Source organism: Choloepus didactylus, chromosome 26 (assembly GCF_015220235.1).
Source record: "Choloepus didactylus isolate mChoDid1 chromosome 26, mChoDid1.pri, whole genome shotgun sequence".
NCBI classification, from domain to species: Eukaryota; Metazoa; Chordata; class Mammalia; order Pilosa; family Megalonychidae; genus Choloepus; species Choloepus didactylus.
In genome coordinates this window covers 237,715-255,612 of record NC_051332.1, presented here as the reverse complement: position 1 = coordinate 255,612, position 17,898 = coordinate 237,715, and the positions used below count along the sequence as shown (strand labels likewise).

The window sequence follows — 17,898 nt, the reverse complement described above, 5'->3', positions numbered from 1 at the left end:
CCACTTTGTGACAGGCACTGATCCTTAGGACATTGACAGGTATCAGAACTAATCAACTGTAAATTTCCATATGACATTTATTTCACCATCATAGGACATGTTTTATGCCTGGGCAAAAATAATTAGTTCAACTGGGGTTAAGGTACAAATGGTAGTATTTGAGGGTGAATTTTAACAAGTCATCCTCAACTACATCCTTGAGCCCAAGTCATATTTTTTGAAGTACATTGATGATATCAAGAATGTTGACAGTCACTGACCCAAAAATCCTTTTGGCCAGGGGTTTAGGAGTTGGCAGACTTACTCTGTAAAGGGCCAGGCAGTTTTGCAGGCCATACTATCTGGTGAAATTGTTCAACCATGCTTCTCTAACACAAAATCAGCCACAGACAATGTGTAAGCAATTGAGTATGGCTGTATTCAAATAAAAATTTATGGACACTGAAATTTGAATTCCACATAAATTTCACATGTGTAAAATATTATTTTCACCCATTTAAAAAGGTAAAAATTGACTCAAATTTTGGGAGGTGCAAAAGGTGGTGGACCAGACTTGGCTTGTGGGATGTAGTTTGTTAACCTCTGTGTTAGACCAATGTAAAATTAAATGTATCCTGATTCAATGAGTAGGTTCACTTTTCCAAATGTGTATGGTTTACTGGTTTGTTCTATAAATACTGCCTTATTTTAGCTTTTCACATCTTACTTCTACCCAGGTAGAGGGGCAGAAATGAGGTCTCAAATGTATTTGCATTCCTAATAAATTAGTTTGCCAGAGCTTCTATGAAAAATACCATCCAATGGGTTGACTTAAAAAAAAGAATTTACTGACTCATGACTTTAGGGACAAAAAGTCCCAAATCAAGACACTGGCAAGGTCCTGATTTCTCCCTAAAATCTTCAGAGTTCTGGTTCAGGCTTGCTACAATCCTTGGGGTTCCTTGGCTTTTGTCCTTGGCCTGTCATGTGATCATGTCTTGACTCTCCTCCTGTAGCTACGCTTCAGGTTTCTGCTGACTTCTGGCTTCTTTCTGTTGCCTTTACTTTATAAGGCATCCAGTAATATGGGTTAAGATCCACCCTGATTCAGTTGTCCCACCTTAATTAATAACATCTTTAAAGGTCCTATTTGCAAATGGATTCACACCACAGGAGAATGGATTAAGATTTAAGAACATGTCTGTTGTTGGGGCACATGATTCAATCTACTACACAAATGCTCACACTGTCTTTTCTTATTAAAAGTCCCCAAGCTCCAAAATATCACATTAAAAAATTTATATGAGATAACTTACTTGGTGGTGGAGGCTTGTTTTCATGAAGTGAATTCAAAGCTTTTTTGGAAAATGAGGGCAGCAGAAGACGTTTTCACTTTTCAGAGCAAAGCCCTTGTAAATGTACACTTGTAGGGGTTTCCTATTGCTGATTTCACATTTGCATCCCTAGACACAAGTTAGAGTCAAAAACACTGTCTTTAAGGGAGAGGTGAAGGAAGTTAAGCTAAGATCTGATTCCTAACTTGAATGAAATAAGGACCATGGAGGGGAAAGAAAGGGGACAGAAGGAAGGAGTGGGAGGAGGGGGAGGAGGAGGAGGATTCACATAGCAAATGGAGCTGCTTTAAATATCCTTGCTGAAGAACATGAAAGAAAAATACTCTGTAGACCAGTGCTGTCCAAGCTAAATTTTAGGCCAGATGAAAAAGAAAGCCACCTATGTAATTTTTACAGCCCACATTATATAAGGGTAAAAAGGTGCAACTTTAATTTATTTAACCTACTTTATTTAAAATGTTATCCAACATATAAGAGAATTATCAATCTAATACAGAAACAATGTAGTCAAGACCTGGTGTATATTTTGGCCTCACAGCACACATCAGTTCTAACTAGCCATGTTTGAGTGCTCAGTAGTTCTCAGATTAGTGGATTTCACAGTAGATGACATAATCTTAGAGGGGTTTCTCACCTGTGTATGCATATTAGCATCACTCATGAAGCTTTTATTAACCTCATGACTAGGAAGAACCCTAAACCATTTAGTTAAATTGGTATATCTTGTGCTGGATCCAGGAAATCAGTATGTTTAAAGCTCTCCAGGAGATTCCAGAGCACAGAAAACATGCAAACCAGTGATAGAAGAAAGTGGTTTTCTAGTGGGGGTAATTTTGACCCCCAGGGCATATATGCCATATCAAGTGACATATTTGGTTGTAAAATCTTGGTTTGTGGGGCTTAGGGGATGGCTACTGGCACCTAGTGGTTGGACAACAGGAATGCCACTAATGTCTTATAATACACAGCACAGCCCCGCACAGCAAAACATCACCTATCCAATGATACACACAGAGAAGATGCTGAAAAACCCCTATACAAGAGAGAGGTTTGAATTTATCAGAGTTAGAAAATTTTATGGGAAATAGTTGGAATTGGAAACAGAGGGTAAAATAATTAAACATCTTGGAGGACAGAGGAAGAATGGGATCATGAATCCCTGTCACATAAATAGTCTTGAACAGGAGAAGGAGGAGAAGTAGAATCAGGACAGTTATGACCAGAAACTGTGAAAGTCTGACATTTGCATTCAGAAAGTTCAACTCTGCAAGACCCATAGTTGTTTTATGTATTTCTAAAATCCTGGGGACTACTATTCCTTCTTCCCAGTACCTACTGTGGACTGGTTTCTTCTTATCCCTCAGTTCATCCTTTAGCCTCTCAGAAAGATCAATTTTGCTCATCTTGTCAAGGGCCTGGATGGACACTGCCACTACCCAACAGCTGGGGCAGTTGTTAATGAGGATTTCTGCCAGTTGTTCTCATCAGCCTCTTCCAGCTCCATATGAGGGATATGCTGAAGTTCAGTTGGCAGGGGAAGGAACCTCAGTAGAGACTTGAACTTGCCCAACTCATCCTGGTCAACCTGTTCCAGGAGATGCTGCCAGTTAAAATCCAGCTATGCATATCTCATCTTGTCTCAGGTATGAGATTTTAGGTTTCAACATCAAGGAAGAATTAAATGAAGAAATGGAAAATGAGTTAGTCAATTAGCATGTGTATCAGAAACAAGGTTACTCTCACTGCCTAACTTGCTCTTTAAAGATCATCCTCTGCAATAGGCAAAAAAAATCATGTAGAATTCTTTTTGTGCTTGATTTAAGTGGTTCATTTTTTAGTAAATATTTTATTGTAGCATTCAGCTCTGATTTTCCTATTTAAACCACATTCAAATGTGTAATTCAGTGGCCTTAGTTACATTCACAATATTGTACAACCATCACTACCATGTATTACCAGAATTTTGTCACCTCAAGTGGAAACTCTGAGCCCATTATACAATAACTACCCATTCTGTTCCTCTGGTTATATCTAATATATTTTCTGCCACCATTTTGCATATTCTAGGCATCCTGTATGTAAGCTCATACTTTGAGAGTATTGAACCTTCTGAGATCAGTCAAGCCTCTGAAGGGCAGTAGCAAGTTTTCCCTGAATTTCATGAATTTAGCATATATGTTAGCTTTCAGCAAATTTCAGGGAGAAATGAGCTAGTTAAATCTACTGACTTCAGTTCTAGCTAATAGTTTTTCATTTGGTTTCCTGGGAAATTATGGAATTTTTTTTTTTTCATTTTTATTGAGATTGTTCAGATACCATACAATTATCCAAAGATCCACAGTGTACAATCACTTGCCCCTGGGTACCCTCATACAGCTGTGCATCCATCACCACACTTAATTTTTGTTCAATTTTTAGAAACTTTTCATTACTCCAGACAAGAAATAAAGTGAAAGATGAAAAAAGAAAAAAAGAAAAGGAAACTCTAAACCTCCCCTATCCCTAACCAACCCCCCTCAATTGTTGACTCGTAGTATTGATATAGTACATTTGTTACTGTTTATGAAAAAATGTTGAAATACTACTAACTGTAGTATATAGTTTGTAATAGGTTTATAGTTCTTCCCTATATGCCCCTCCAAATTCTGGGCTATGTGAAGTTTGGATGGCCAAATTGCACAATTTGGAGCCCATTGATGTTCTTAAAGTTCTATGCATGGTTTCAAACACCAAAGGAAAGGAAAAAAGCTTTCTAGCCCTATGAGGATGGTGCATTTTAACTGCCTATCATAAGGTCATTCAGGCTAGGGGTCATGCTATTTCTGAAAAAATACAAACAGAAAAAGAATCAGAGAGCTTGCAACATCAATTGGCTGTTGCAGTGTCAGAATCATATCTTAAGTAATCAAGCTTACACTTATCAAACAGAGGCTGGAAAAGTAGCAGTGTGAGTAGCTAAATAAAGCACTGAAAAAGAAAAAGGAAAGTAAGTGCATCCAACCTCTAGTCCAACTATGAGTTAATAAAAAGAAAATTCAACACTGTGATCCCCCAGGGAGGAAAGAGGGTGAGGCAGTAGCAGGAGCTTAAAATCAAAATGTGCTCATTTCATCCTGGGAGTTTTCCCTGGCCAAATTAAGAGATATTAGTAACCAATACCAACATAAAGTAGACAGCCATTAGGGAACTAGTTGATAAAGTTATGGGATAGTGGGGCAGAGAGCATCTTGCTTATGGACATGAGATGATAAGCAAATTGGTCACAATCTCCATACAGCCTTCCCTGTGGCAGACTCTGTACTTCCTGGGAGATCCATTCACTTTTTAATTGGCTGGTAAATCAATGCAAAATAGTGTGGCCACTTGAAGGGGATTTACTCAATAACCTGTGTAATAAAATACCTAAGGCACAAAGTTTTGTTAGGCTAGGCACTAAAACCTTTGAAGAAACAGCTGCTCAAACACAGGATATGTGCAAGAGCCCTCCTTCCCACTGGTAAAGAAATCTGATGGCTATTGGAGGATGACTAGTGATTATAGAGAGATAAATAAGGTAACTCCTCCTTTGCAGCTGTGCCAACATCACCACTTTGCTCCAAGATATTAGCAGGAAGTTAGGTCTGTTTCTTTTTTGTTAGATCTCACTAATGCCTTCTTTAACATTCCTCTGGATTCTTTCAGTCAGCCCTGCCAAAGTGGGATTGTAGGGAGGTGGAATGCTGCCTTGTTGCAAAATATGAGTACTCAATTAAGCCAATTTAACTTCGTGTTAAATCTTGCTAATATGTCATATAGAATATTTTTAAATTTTTCCAGTCAACCTGTGTTAGCCTTCACGTGGGGAAAACAACAATGCACATTAACTGTGATTCCACAAGGATCCCTTCAAATGTAAAAACTTCCAGAAGAGCTGAATACTTTATCAGTTTCTTGGGCATTGTCTTGTTGGGTAAATTTAAGGCTATTCCTTCAGTTGTTAAAATACAAAGTTATCCCACATTGCTTACTACTGAACAGTTAATAGTTTTCTTGGTCTATTAAGTTATTAAAAACTGTTTATTTCTCTATTTTGTATGAATTTTAGAGCCTTTATATAACCTAATTAGAAAAGAAAAAGCATGGGAATGGGATTTCCCATGGCAGGCTGTGTTTAAAAAATGCTAAGTGAACAATTGTGCACGTGCAGGTTTTAAGGAGGGTGGACCTCAACATACCCTGTGAATTGAATGTGGCTAGTACCAATATTGAGTTTGGGTGGGGTTTGTGACAAAGGCAATAGGCTAAATGTATACCTACTAGTTTTTGGTGTCAACTGTGGAAGGGCACAGATCTCAGGTATAGCCCTTTAAAAAAGCAATTGTGCACAGGTTATAATGCTTTGTTACAAGTTAAAAGTCTAACTCAAAGGTGGCCAGTGACCTGACAGAAGACCATACTCATACAGTTATGCAAATATGGGACACTATAAATGAGACCCATTTTGGGAGTGCTCAGGTGAGCATGCTGACAATATGGAAAGTCTTCCTCCTACAATGTGGCAGTTTTAAACAGCTCTTTAAGTGCAGAGGTGCATGAAATTTTAGTACTGGTCTCCTATGTGAAAGAGCAGCATGCCCTGTTTCCTGTCAATCCTCCTGAGTTGGCACTTCGTATGCCCATCCCTGATGGGCAAGGAAATATACCTGACCCTGTATGGATTGGCACATGGACAACCCGCTACCTGGATGACCATAACAGTCCAGCCCAGTACTGACAACATGTGGTGGGAAGACATCTGAACTACCTGAAACAAATGTAAGGTAACTATTTTTCATGTCTGCCCACACCAATTCATTACCAGGTAACATAGAAGCAGATGCACTAGTGAAATCCCATAGCCTAACACCAACACTGAATAAAGAGGCTGAATGGCTGTACCACAAAAGTGGGCACCAAGGACACCAGATCCCAGTCACCTGGTGAAAAGTAGACTATATTTGCCCCTTTCTCTGTCCAAAGGGACAAAATATGCCTTCACCACCATGGGTACAGCTACAGGAGTGCTGCTGGCCTTCCAGTGGGCAAGGTCAACCAACAAGCTACCACACATAGCTTAGAAAAAGTATGTGCATTTTCTGGGGTCCTCACACATGTGGTCAGTGATGGGGGACTGCCTTCATAGGCAATTAACCCAGGCCTGAGCTATGGAAGAAGATGCCATTTGGACTTGTCACTTGCCCTATAATCCCACAGCAGCTGGGTTAATTGAAAGAATGAATGGCCTTTCAAAGAAACACTTAAAAGATGATAGAAACAATGGACTCAAGGACTTTGTGAGCATTAACTCCAGACCCAAAGCTGCCAGCTCCCATTACTGTGGAAATGATAACCATGGGGCTGCAGGGCCCACACAGGCCTGATGAATTCAGATAAAGGGTCTGGCTGCCTTCAAGCCACAATGGGGCAATGATAGTAACTTACACTGTCCTGTGCCACAAACACTAGAGATTGGGGAAAATAATGTCAATTAGCACTGTTCTGGCCCACACAGCAAGGCCATTGAAAATCCTAAGCCCATGGGTTATTAGAATTAAAGAGGATGACAAGAGCTATGTGTATTTCCCATCTGGGACTCCCCATTCCCCAGGAACTGTATACATAATTTTGCAAACATTCATCATGTGCCAAACTAACTGTAGATCTAAAGGGCTCCCTGCAGAGGAAGAAAACATGGTTTTTAAAACCCCCTCACCTGGAACTCTTCTATCTACTAATGAGGACTCCGTTTATATATTGTTAAGCCACTCAGCTATCCAATTTAATACTTTCATGTCTTGTCAATTCTTGTTTAAAAATATTTATTACCATTTCAATAATGGATTAACTATGATGTTTTGAGTATTTAGCATTATTCTAACAAGTTTAATTTTAATGGTAATAATAGGTTGTGAAATTATTTCTTAAGAACAGTTTCCAGAAATTTTTGGTGACTTGAATGTAGAGGATATGAGGGATGTTTTCATGGAAGGTAAAATAAAGTAGTTTTGTCTTAAATGAGTGGTTGTTTCAGAATGAAAAAAAATGATGTGAAAAAAACTTGAATGAATATAGAAAGATGCAGAAAGTTGGTGGGAAGGGAAATTTATTTTCTGTGGTCAAAGAGAGAAAATGGTAGAAACTAGATATAGAATAAAGCAGACTGCCTAGTAGTTTTATCCTTTAGCTATTTTAGCCCCAGGTGGTACTGTGCTCTAATTAATATTCAGTGTTATATGTTATGTGCCTGGTAATTCATAAAATGTAACCCAAACACATGACCATATGCAAAATCACATACAAAGTAGTGATCATTTATCTAATGATCCTCTTGTCTAAATGATGAAACTCATTAAGTTGGCCATAACACAACTTCCTAACATGTTTATTATCTCTGTGTACCAGAATATTATTACTATGTTGTTTACTGTTTTGTTGTGAATTATGGATGGAATGTCTTTCCTTTGGTCAATGAAAACTGTTGTGTGATTGTGACAACCCCTTGCCTGAGCAAAAAAGGCCTGCAGAAATTGTCATCACACAGCAGTCTGCAAGACCTAAGCAGCTAATGTTTAAACCTATCATCATGGTAAGGCAGTAAAGACAAAAGGGTAAATTAGCCTTAAAATGTAACTTTAAAATGTGAAATAGGAAGTAAGTAGAAGGTTGATGAACTCTTGGTCCTCACAAAAAAGCAACATGTAAATGTACCCCAGACATGAAAAATATTCTATGTTCCCAGTAATCTTTGTTATTTACATGAATCTTAAATCCTGTTTAGTGTCCTCATTACCTCCAGTTACGTGAACACCATTCAGCAATGGGCTTGCTCAGCAGCAGAGATTTGCAACCTCTCCAAATGCTGGGATATGCATATCCAATTTCCAGAGTGAACAGAGAATGAACTAGCATAAATGCTGAAAACCTGCCAACCAAATGAAATGGAATGGACTAGATTCATGAAACTCTATATATTTACTCTGGAAAGAGTCAAAATATAGATGAAACATGAAAATTGTTTTTATACATGGTCCATAAAATAATTAATAATAACAAACTTCATGCATTATATGCACATATTACATGAATTAAACATTATTATCTAAAAAAAAAACTACCCAATATTCATGATAGTATTACAGAATAAAATGACTTTATATATACTTATGACAGCACAGGGAGGGGTTTGCACTCTAACTGAAACCCAATGTTGTTTATATATTTCAGATTATTCAAAATGTATTACAGTAGCTTTAAACCATATGGGACAACATATACAAGCTATCCAACAATTAGGAAGTAATCCAATAATTTCATGGTTTAATGGACAAACTTGTAATTGGAAAACTGGAATCATGAGTTTTATTTCTACTATATTAATTGTTTTTGTAAACATTTTAATTGTAATTTGTTGTTGTTGCTCATGTCTTATACCTATACTTTCACTCTGTAAACCTGCTGTGATCTCTTACATGTAGTGATGACAAATGAAAGCCTGTAATCACTGCCTTATGCTTCATATTCTGTTTGACTCAGGGGTCATATGTGTAATGTATGGATAAAACCAACATGAATCATAAGCAGATAGCTGCCCTGCACATCAGCAAGTTCCAGCCAGTCTACAAGGGAATGAGCACCAAAGATACATATTACAATGGAAGTCACTAAAGCCTAACAGGATTTACCTGGGAGTTCTGATAATAGTAAAGAGATCACCTGTGTCTCTACCAAGGGGTAGTCTCCCCAACTGCAGACATGTTAGTGAAACTAAAATAAGGGGGTCTTTGTGATCATCCTAAGGAATTAGACCTTCCTTGAGATGTGCAGCAAAGCACCCCTACTCATGGACAAATTGCCATAAACACTGGTCCAAGTCCCAGGGAAAGTTAGAAGTCTCACCCAGGAAAGGATGCTCTGCTTCAGATGGTGTGCACATGAATACTCCGATTGGCTAAAGACCTGGGACCTCCCCAGCCAGTAGTATCAGATGTGGGGCTTTCCCTGGTTTTGTGAGTTTTCTTTTCCTTTCCTTTGTCTGCTGGGCAGATCCCTTTACTTTCCACTATTGTATCATTAATGTTAAATGTTTGTAACCCTGATTTGCTTTGTTTTCCTTTTCCTTTCCTTTGTCTGCTGGACAGATTGCTTTGGCTGCTGGGCAGTCTGCTTTACTTTTTTGTTTAGATATTGGTGTGTTTTTGTTCAATTGTACATCCTGATTAATTAAAAGAGCAGTGAGAATTATGCTTTACAAATGTTGCATTATTAATACATCATTGTGGTGTGGCTTTACATCGATTATATGTAGAGAAAGAAATAACAGAATTAAGGCAATTACAACATGTGCAAATTGAGCACACTACCCTGACAGTATTTAGTAAGGAGGACTTTTTGATTAGGTTGATGGCTGATATTGCTGCAATGCAGATCAGTCACTGCCTTTGAAGAATAAGCTATGAACAGCTCCATTTATTTTTTAAAATCCACTCTATTGGCCCACAATGGCAAGAAGAAACCTTCAGTAATCTCCACTGGTATCACCTGCAATCGTTTTGCCCAGGGTTTTCTGAAGCATCTGAGTTGAACATCTGTTTTATTTATACAAGATCAGTCTCACTGTGAGTGACCAAAATCTTGACCAGGGTGGAGTCATCTGTGTCAGTGTCATTCATAGACTAGTCCAGTCTCTCAGCAAAGAAGGCATGTCAGTGCAAGGCACACTGCAAGATGGCATTCAAACCACTTTCAACCTATATTGAAAACTCACAGCTAACACTGGTGAACAAATCACAATTAGCCACCCTGGAATAAACCTCCATGGTAGTTTTCAGCTGAGGAAAGATTCTTGTGGCAAGAATCATATTAAAGTAAGTTTCATCCATCCCAAGCCTACCCTCACCTGTTTGATAGAGATGCAGAGTATCTTCATGAGCCATTTGATGATTCACATTCTGGTTCTCTTCTTGGTTTCCCTGGCACATGGATACAAGTAAACATTCAAAATGCCCTGGTGTATCTGACCTAATGTCCTTTTCAAGGTCTCATCAAAATTCTGATTGATAACACTTGAATTTCTCAGATTCCCTGATTTGTTCTTGACCACAAAATTTCATTCAAGACACATTCCTGAGTTTCTGATCCCTTCATTGCTTTCCATAAACTCCAGGCATCATAATATATATATGGCATAAACAGCAAGGATCAGTTCTTCCATATTTCCACTTAACTCTGATTTGAGATCTTTGACTAAATCCTGGCCATACATGGTCTTAAAAGCTGCTTTAATTTTTCTGCCTTTGATCATTGGAACAGTTGGCCACAACATCTATAATTGCCTGCTCATCTGTCCCAAACACTTCATTGCTTTTCAGAGAATTTCTGCATCTTTCCAGGCATCAAAGTCAGCAGCTGGTTGGATTGTTCTGTGAGTGCCCTGAATCATTGAAGCAGGCTTATTAGGGTAGGGAAACTGTTCTCCAGGATACTGAGAAGACATCTGTCCTCCAGGAAAGCCACCTGGTAGGGGGACCTCTACTGAGCCACTGTCATAGAACTGTGAGAGTAGCTATGGGTAGCCAGAAAAATGTGCTCCAACTGTTGGGGCTCCAAATCAATTCCTGGCCTAGAGGAGCTCCAGGATATTGTGGAGCCCCTCCTGGCTCTGGAGAACCAGGATAGCTTCCAAGGGCTGGATAACCTCCAGGGGCATGGTGGTCTCCAGCTCCTGGGTAGCTGCTACTTGGTGCTGGTGGATAGGCACCTCCTCCCATGGGAGGAAAGCTGCTAGGATAAGGATATGGACCAGTAAGGTAAAAAGATGACTCCTGACCTGCAGGAGGATATTGAGGGAAAGGTAGGTATCCAGTGAGGGGATATCCTGGGTATGACATTCTGGAACAATAAAACATGTCCCCTATAATATTTATAAGGGTTAATTCTTTGAGGAAATAAATAACAATAGGGTTTTATAGAAAATATAACTTTCTTCAACAGAGTCTAGCAGACATTCAAATGTGGATATAGGTGGTATAAGTGAAAGTTAAAAATGCTTCTTCACTTCATTTCACCATTTGTACCCATGAAGGCATTGTAGCACAGTAAAGTTTCAAATGTCATTCTCCTCATACCATGTAATTTTTGTCATTTCAGAGTACTACCAGTAGTATTATGTAATATTTTTCTTAATGTCAATATTTTTCTTAAATTAATTCTGAAATTATGAATTATCTCACTTCAATAAATGGAAAACTTTAAACAGTTTTCTTAGCAAAAATACAAGGTAATGTTGAAATGAATATATAACTATTGAAATCAAGAATACTTTCCAGATGCCACAGAAATTCTCTTGTAGGACAACATAACCACATAATGGGAAACAATGCTATAATGGTGTGATAGTTACCTTCTGGAGTCACATATACCTGGATTAAAGCCTGGCTTGCTTGCTTTTTTTTAAACTTTTGATTATGGAAAACTTCAAACATATTCAAAAGTAAAGATAATCACATAATGAACTCTATGGACTCATCATTCAGCTGCAATATTTACCAATTCAGAGCCAATGTTGTTTCTTCAATGTTCTCACTCTCCACCAACTACACCACTGGATTATTTTGAAGTGAATCCCAGACTTCATATCATTTTTAGCCATATATGTGTCAGAATACATCTCTAAAAGCAAATTTTAAAAAACTAATTAGCAGGTTTATTTTAAAACTATAACTATAATATTATCACATGGAGAAATTAGTAATAACTCCTTAATAACATTAAATGTTTCAGTGTTAAAATTTCCTGTTGTCTTTTAAACATTTTTATTATTTTATTTTTCTATTTTAACTTATTATAGATAATTATCCACATGTTTAAATGTAAACAAAACAGTATTAGGTTGAACAACATGACATTGATGATCAACTGTATTTGACCTATGGAAACAGCAATTTCTTGTGGTTCAACCTATGTAAGGAGTATCCATGAGGCCTTCATATTCAGTTTCAAAAATTATCAATTCAAGATCAATCCTATTTTATTTGCACCTCAACCTATTTCCCCTTCCCCAGATTGTTTTAAAGCAACCCCCCCACATCATATCCTATTACTCATAAGTACTAAAGGACTCCTTAAAAACACAGCCATAATACTAAAACTGTACCTTCAAAATTGCTTATGTCCCTAATACCATCAATATCAGTGTTCAAATTTCCTTAGTTTTTTCAAAATATTTTTTAACGTTTGATATTTCAAGTCAATATACAAATAAATTCCAAATATTCTAATCTGTGGATGTGTCTCCCAAGGCTTTTTAAGTCTACACACTTCCCAACCCTTCCCCACCCTTCCCCCTACCCCCTTGCAGTTTATTGATTGAAGAAACCATCCTGTCCTGGATTTTGCTGACTGAATCCCCATGGCATCCTTAAACAGTTATTTCCTATAAGTTTGTAGTCAGATTTAAAAGCTTGAACAGATTCAGGTGAATTGTTTTGGCAAGAACACTTAAAAGGTGTTTTATGTACTTCTATCAGGAAACACATAGTGATCAGCTGTCTCTTTTTTTGTAACTGATGCTCAATGACTAACTCTATCATTCTTCAATTATAATCTGGAATACTTCTTAAAAGAGAAATTTCCCTTTATCAGCTATCTGGTTTCCTAAGTACAGTTAATAGAATGGTAGGCTAAAAGCATGATTCTTTCTCTTGATTGATAATTAAAATAATGAATTGGGATGCAAGATGATCAAAGAAGTTTTTGCTTTTAAGCATCATTACAAACTCAAAGATTTAAATATATTTAATATGATAAAATCCATTGCTGTTATTATTCTTATTGATGCTCAATTTATCCCATCTTAGGCTAAAGGAAGCCTCTTGAATTGTTCTGATAAAATCCCAGAAATCTTCATAGCTTCCCTGCTATCTGACATGACAACATGGTCCAGGCTCATTTTGTACTTTCCTTACCCCAGATCTGGAATCAGTCCACTCTTCAAGAAGCCCTTATCACTTATAGTGGAAAACAATGTTTAGAGATTACCATGTAAGGTACTAGATGTGCTCACTGCTACCTCACTGATCATTATTCTAGGCCTTTTCCTTGGGACAGGAAACATTTGTTTTCTTTTAGAGAAAACGTTTTAGTTCATACTGATATTTCCAACTGAAATTTAGGATTACAGGATTTCTTAATTGATTTGATTTGGTATCTATATGTTGTTCCCTTACACTATCATGCTTGGTTTCTAATGACATTAACACAATTACCTGCTTTATCCTACTATATTTGTGAGTTTTGACTAATAACACCCATATATTTACTGAAAACATGAACACTAAAAAGTTTTAAAATCTTTTGGCAACTATTTTTGTCCCCAGGATATATCTCACTATAAATGTATATTAAAATTACTGTGTTTTAATGATATTTAATATAATTCCTGTATAGTTATGCTACTATTTTGATGCACATTTGGTCGATTTTGCTTCATTTTGCTCTTGATTTTTAAATATTACTTTTTAAAATTTAATATAGTTTTGTTTTGCAATTATTCAAAACTTTTTCTTGTGTCAAAGCTGACTGTATAAAACAAGATATGTACACAAAAGTATTAGATTCTATGCCTCTCTGTGCCTTCTCCCCTATATGAAAATGTTATTTTTGTGTTATGCCCATCCATCATTTAGAAAAGCAATAAAGCAGGTATGTATATATATGTATCACCACTCTTAGATTAAATGTAGCCAATTATATTTTCTTCTTCTTCACCTTACTTTTTTCTCTTTTTTGGAGCTCACCCATGACAGAATAACAATAGTCTTCCTTCATTCTTACAACAGCAAATCCCTTCACAGACATTTAAGTTGCTTCCAGTCTTGCTATTACAAATAGTGCTGCAATTAATAGCCTTGTGCAGATAGCTTTCAGTATTTTTGTGAATATTATCTTTTGAATAAATTCCTAAAATTAGCATTGCTGAGAAAAAGGGTACATGAAAATGGAATTTCACTAGATACTGCCAAATTACCTTCCAAAGTTTCCTAACAATATTTTCAATGTAGAATCCTGGCAAGTTGTTTGAATGAGAGCAAGTTACTCAGCCTTTCTAGTCCTAGTTACTTCATGTATAAAATGGGATGGACAAGTACCTACAACATGAGACTCTTCTAAGGATTAAGTAAAAGACTAAAGCATTTAGCAGTGTTTTTGGAACATGATTAGTCATCAATAAGTGTTAACTGCTATGATGATAGAGAACAGTGCAAATGCAAGAATATTAAAAAATAATCCCCACAAAATTTGACCTTATACATGGTTTACAACACATTTAATAGATTTACCTTCCCAATTATATTGGTCCAGGACTAATTTTAAAATTAGTTTGCTTTCTCCAATAATGGCATAATATAGTATGAGAGGTGGTAGAGTGAAGAAAGTCTGAGATTAAAGAGTCATTCACACATAGATTATCTTTTCTCTGATGGTATATGGTGATCAACAGTTGATAATATTCTGATCAGCAAAACCAACATGGAAATATCTTTTGGGAACTGCAGTCTGCACCATAAAGTTTGAAAGTTAATTTTTTAAAAAGGAGCTCATTTCCATTTAAAAATGTAAACAATACACTGGGCATTTTGTTGGTGATATTAATATATTTTTTGGTACAGTAGTGGTATTATGATTTTTGATAAAGTATCCTTATATTTTAGAGAGACACCCTGACTAGTCACAGATAAAATACTTCTGGAAAACCCTTCTAAATAATATGGAGAAATTGTGGGGGAGTATATATGAAAAAAGATCAGCCATGAGTTGATCAATATTTGTACATGGTAATGAGTACATAGGAATTCTTTATACTCTTCTGCCTACTTTTGTACATTTAAATTTTTCCATAATAAAAAGTTTTAAAAATCTCACATAAAAGAAATGAAGTAGTATGCACAAAACAAAAGCAAAAACTTATATATACACATTTTGCATTTGAAGAGAACCACTAACGTAAAACAAATGCAAATAAATGAGAGAAAAACATTCAAAAGAAAATACTCTCTTAGCTCGATCATATCTAAAATACAATTAGTGATCAGTTGTAAGATGTCTGAGAAATGTATCTGTATAAAGTCAGATGTAGTATTATTATCTTTGACATCCAATGCACTGTACTAAGATGGGAGGGTAAATAAATGATCAAAGGCACTGGGCACAGATTGGCAGGGAAGTAGGGGAACAAGAAACAAAAGGCAGAACATAATTGTGAGATACACAATCACCAAAACAAAATGAGAGTAGGGCTGGATAGACCAGTTAGAGGCCTTCACTACTGGAGTGGAAATACTCATCCCCTCCAGATCACCCTTAATATGCCACATCTGTCAAGAAGACCACTACTTAAGTTACCCAATACTCCACTGTAGTAAGTAAACCAATATTTTCTATTCTTCCTTTGAAATGTCTTGTCTATTCTTCCTGTCATTTCTGTTCTTGTAGCCATATCCTTAGACAATGTTTCCAACACTTGATCTCTCTGATTTACTACAATTACTTCTCCATTTATGTCCTTGTTTATATTTCTCATCCTTCAAATTTCCCTGGGCACTTGATGAACTTTCCTAAAATTCTGCTCTCTCAGCATACCATGCTTCAGCTTAAAAATCCTCAATGACTACTGCTGGAGTACCAATTGCAAATTCATCATTTTGACATTTAGGTTCCCTTGGTATTGGTTCCAATTTATCTCTTACCAACACACTCACCCTCAATGTGAAATCTCTACCAAATGAACCATTCCCAACATGCCTTTTCTTAAGCCCTCTAGTCTGGGCTCACTAGCTCCTCCCATTTGTTACCAATTTTTTCCAACTCAAACATTCTTTCACCTTTCATAATACTAGATAAAACAGCACATTTCAAATTTTACTATTTTGGTGAATAACCTAGGGATTGTTTTAAAGTGCATACTGAGATTCAATAGTTCTAGGATGGGGCCTGAGATTCTGCAATTCTAATAAGGCTTCCAGGTGATGCCAATGCTTGGTCTTTGGATCAAACATTGGTACCAGAATATTTTGGCATGTCTATCTTTACTATCCACCTTTGTTCTTAACTTTCTAAATTTTAAAACCTGTTTTGGCTTTTCTCCTCAAGACAACTGTAAATGACTCATATTTCTTTTATACCAAGACCCCAAACAAATCCAATTACATTGAACATTTATGAGAATCCATTATGTAATAAGCACTGTCTTACATGCTGATAGGATAGATACGGTTGGGGGTGGGGTGGGGCTGAGCATCCTGCCTTTTGCATACACAGTATTAGAAAATGAGATAATGTTTTTAAGCTTTAGTGTCTTCCATGATATAAGCACAAGATAAAAGTTAAAAACTGGTTAAATTGACACTAAATGAGCATATATTCAAAGTAATATATTAAAAAGAAGATTACAATACAATAAGAAAGCAGATCCCAGTCAATTCTAAAATAGCCATTTGGAAACCAAAGGCCTGGATATAAAAAGAGGTATAGGCTAAAGTATCTTTGCTTTCTTCTTCTCTAACCTGTTTGGTATAAGGAGTAAAGGAGGGAAGACTGCTCTAAAGAATAGTCAGAAGGACCAGGGAAAAGAAAGGTCAGGGTCAAAAGAAAGGGGAGTAATCTGAAAATAACTTATGACATAAATTAAATAACAATTTTAAGGGCAACAAAGAGTTATGGTACCAGAATCCATAAGCAATTGAAATGCCCAGTGACAAAGTCTTTTTTCTACATTCTTTTGTTAATATATCAAATCATCTTTAAGGGCCTAGCAGAATTCTGTCAACAATACTTTCAAAACAGAATGAGAATAAAGCAAAGACTATCTGCATATAAAAAATGAAATGCAATTATAAGAAAGTGAATTTAGAGCAACAGCTGCTGCAAAGGAGAGGCAAGGCCTGCTTATAATTGTGCTTAGGAGTTTTCTGCTGAGTTCCTCTTTGTTACTCAGATGTGGCCCTCTCTCTCTAGCTAAATCAACTTGGCATGTGAAATCCCTGCCCTCCCTGCTACATGGGATCTGACACCCAGGGGAGTAAATCTCCCTGGCAACAGGGAATATGACTCCCAGAGAGGAATCTAGACCTGGCAATGTGAGATGGAGGACATCTTATTGTCCAAAAGGGGGATGTGAAAGGAAATGAAATAAGCTTCCGTGGCAGAGAGATTCCAAAAGGAGCTGAGAGGTCATTCTGGTGGGCACGTTTATGCACAATATACATAACCATTTTTAGGTTCTAATGAATTGGAATAGCAAGCTTCAAATACCTGAAACTATCAAACTACAACCCAGAACCCTTTAATCTTGAAGACAATAGTATAAAAATGTTGCTTATAGGGGCTGACAATGTGATTGGGAAAGCCATATGGATCACACTCCCCTTTGTCCAGTGTATGGATGGATGAGTAGAAAAATGGGGCAAAAGAAAAGCACCAAGTGTTCTTTTTTACTTTAATTGTTCTTTTTCATTTTAATTTTTATTCTTTTTATATTTGTATGTGTGGT

General features: G+C 36.8%; 1 pseudogene; it reads right to left on the bottom strand.

Annotated features, from left to right (window-relative positions):
• Nucleotides 1–9,837: 9,837 nt before the first annotated feature.
• LOC119520864 lies at nucleotides 9,838–11,239 on the bottom strand (annotated as a pseudogene).
• Nucleotides 11,240–17,898: the final 6,659 nt, after the last annotated feature.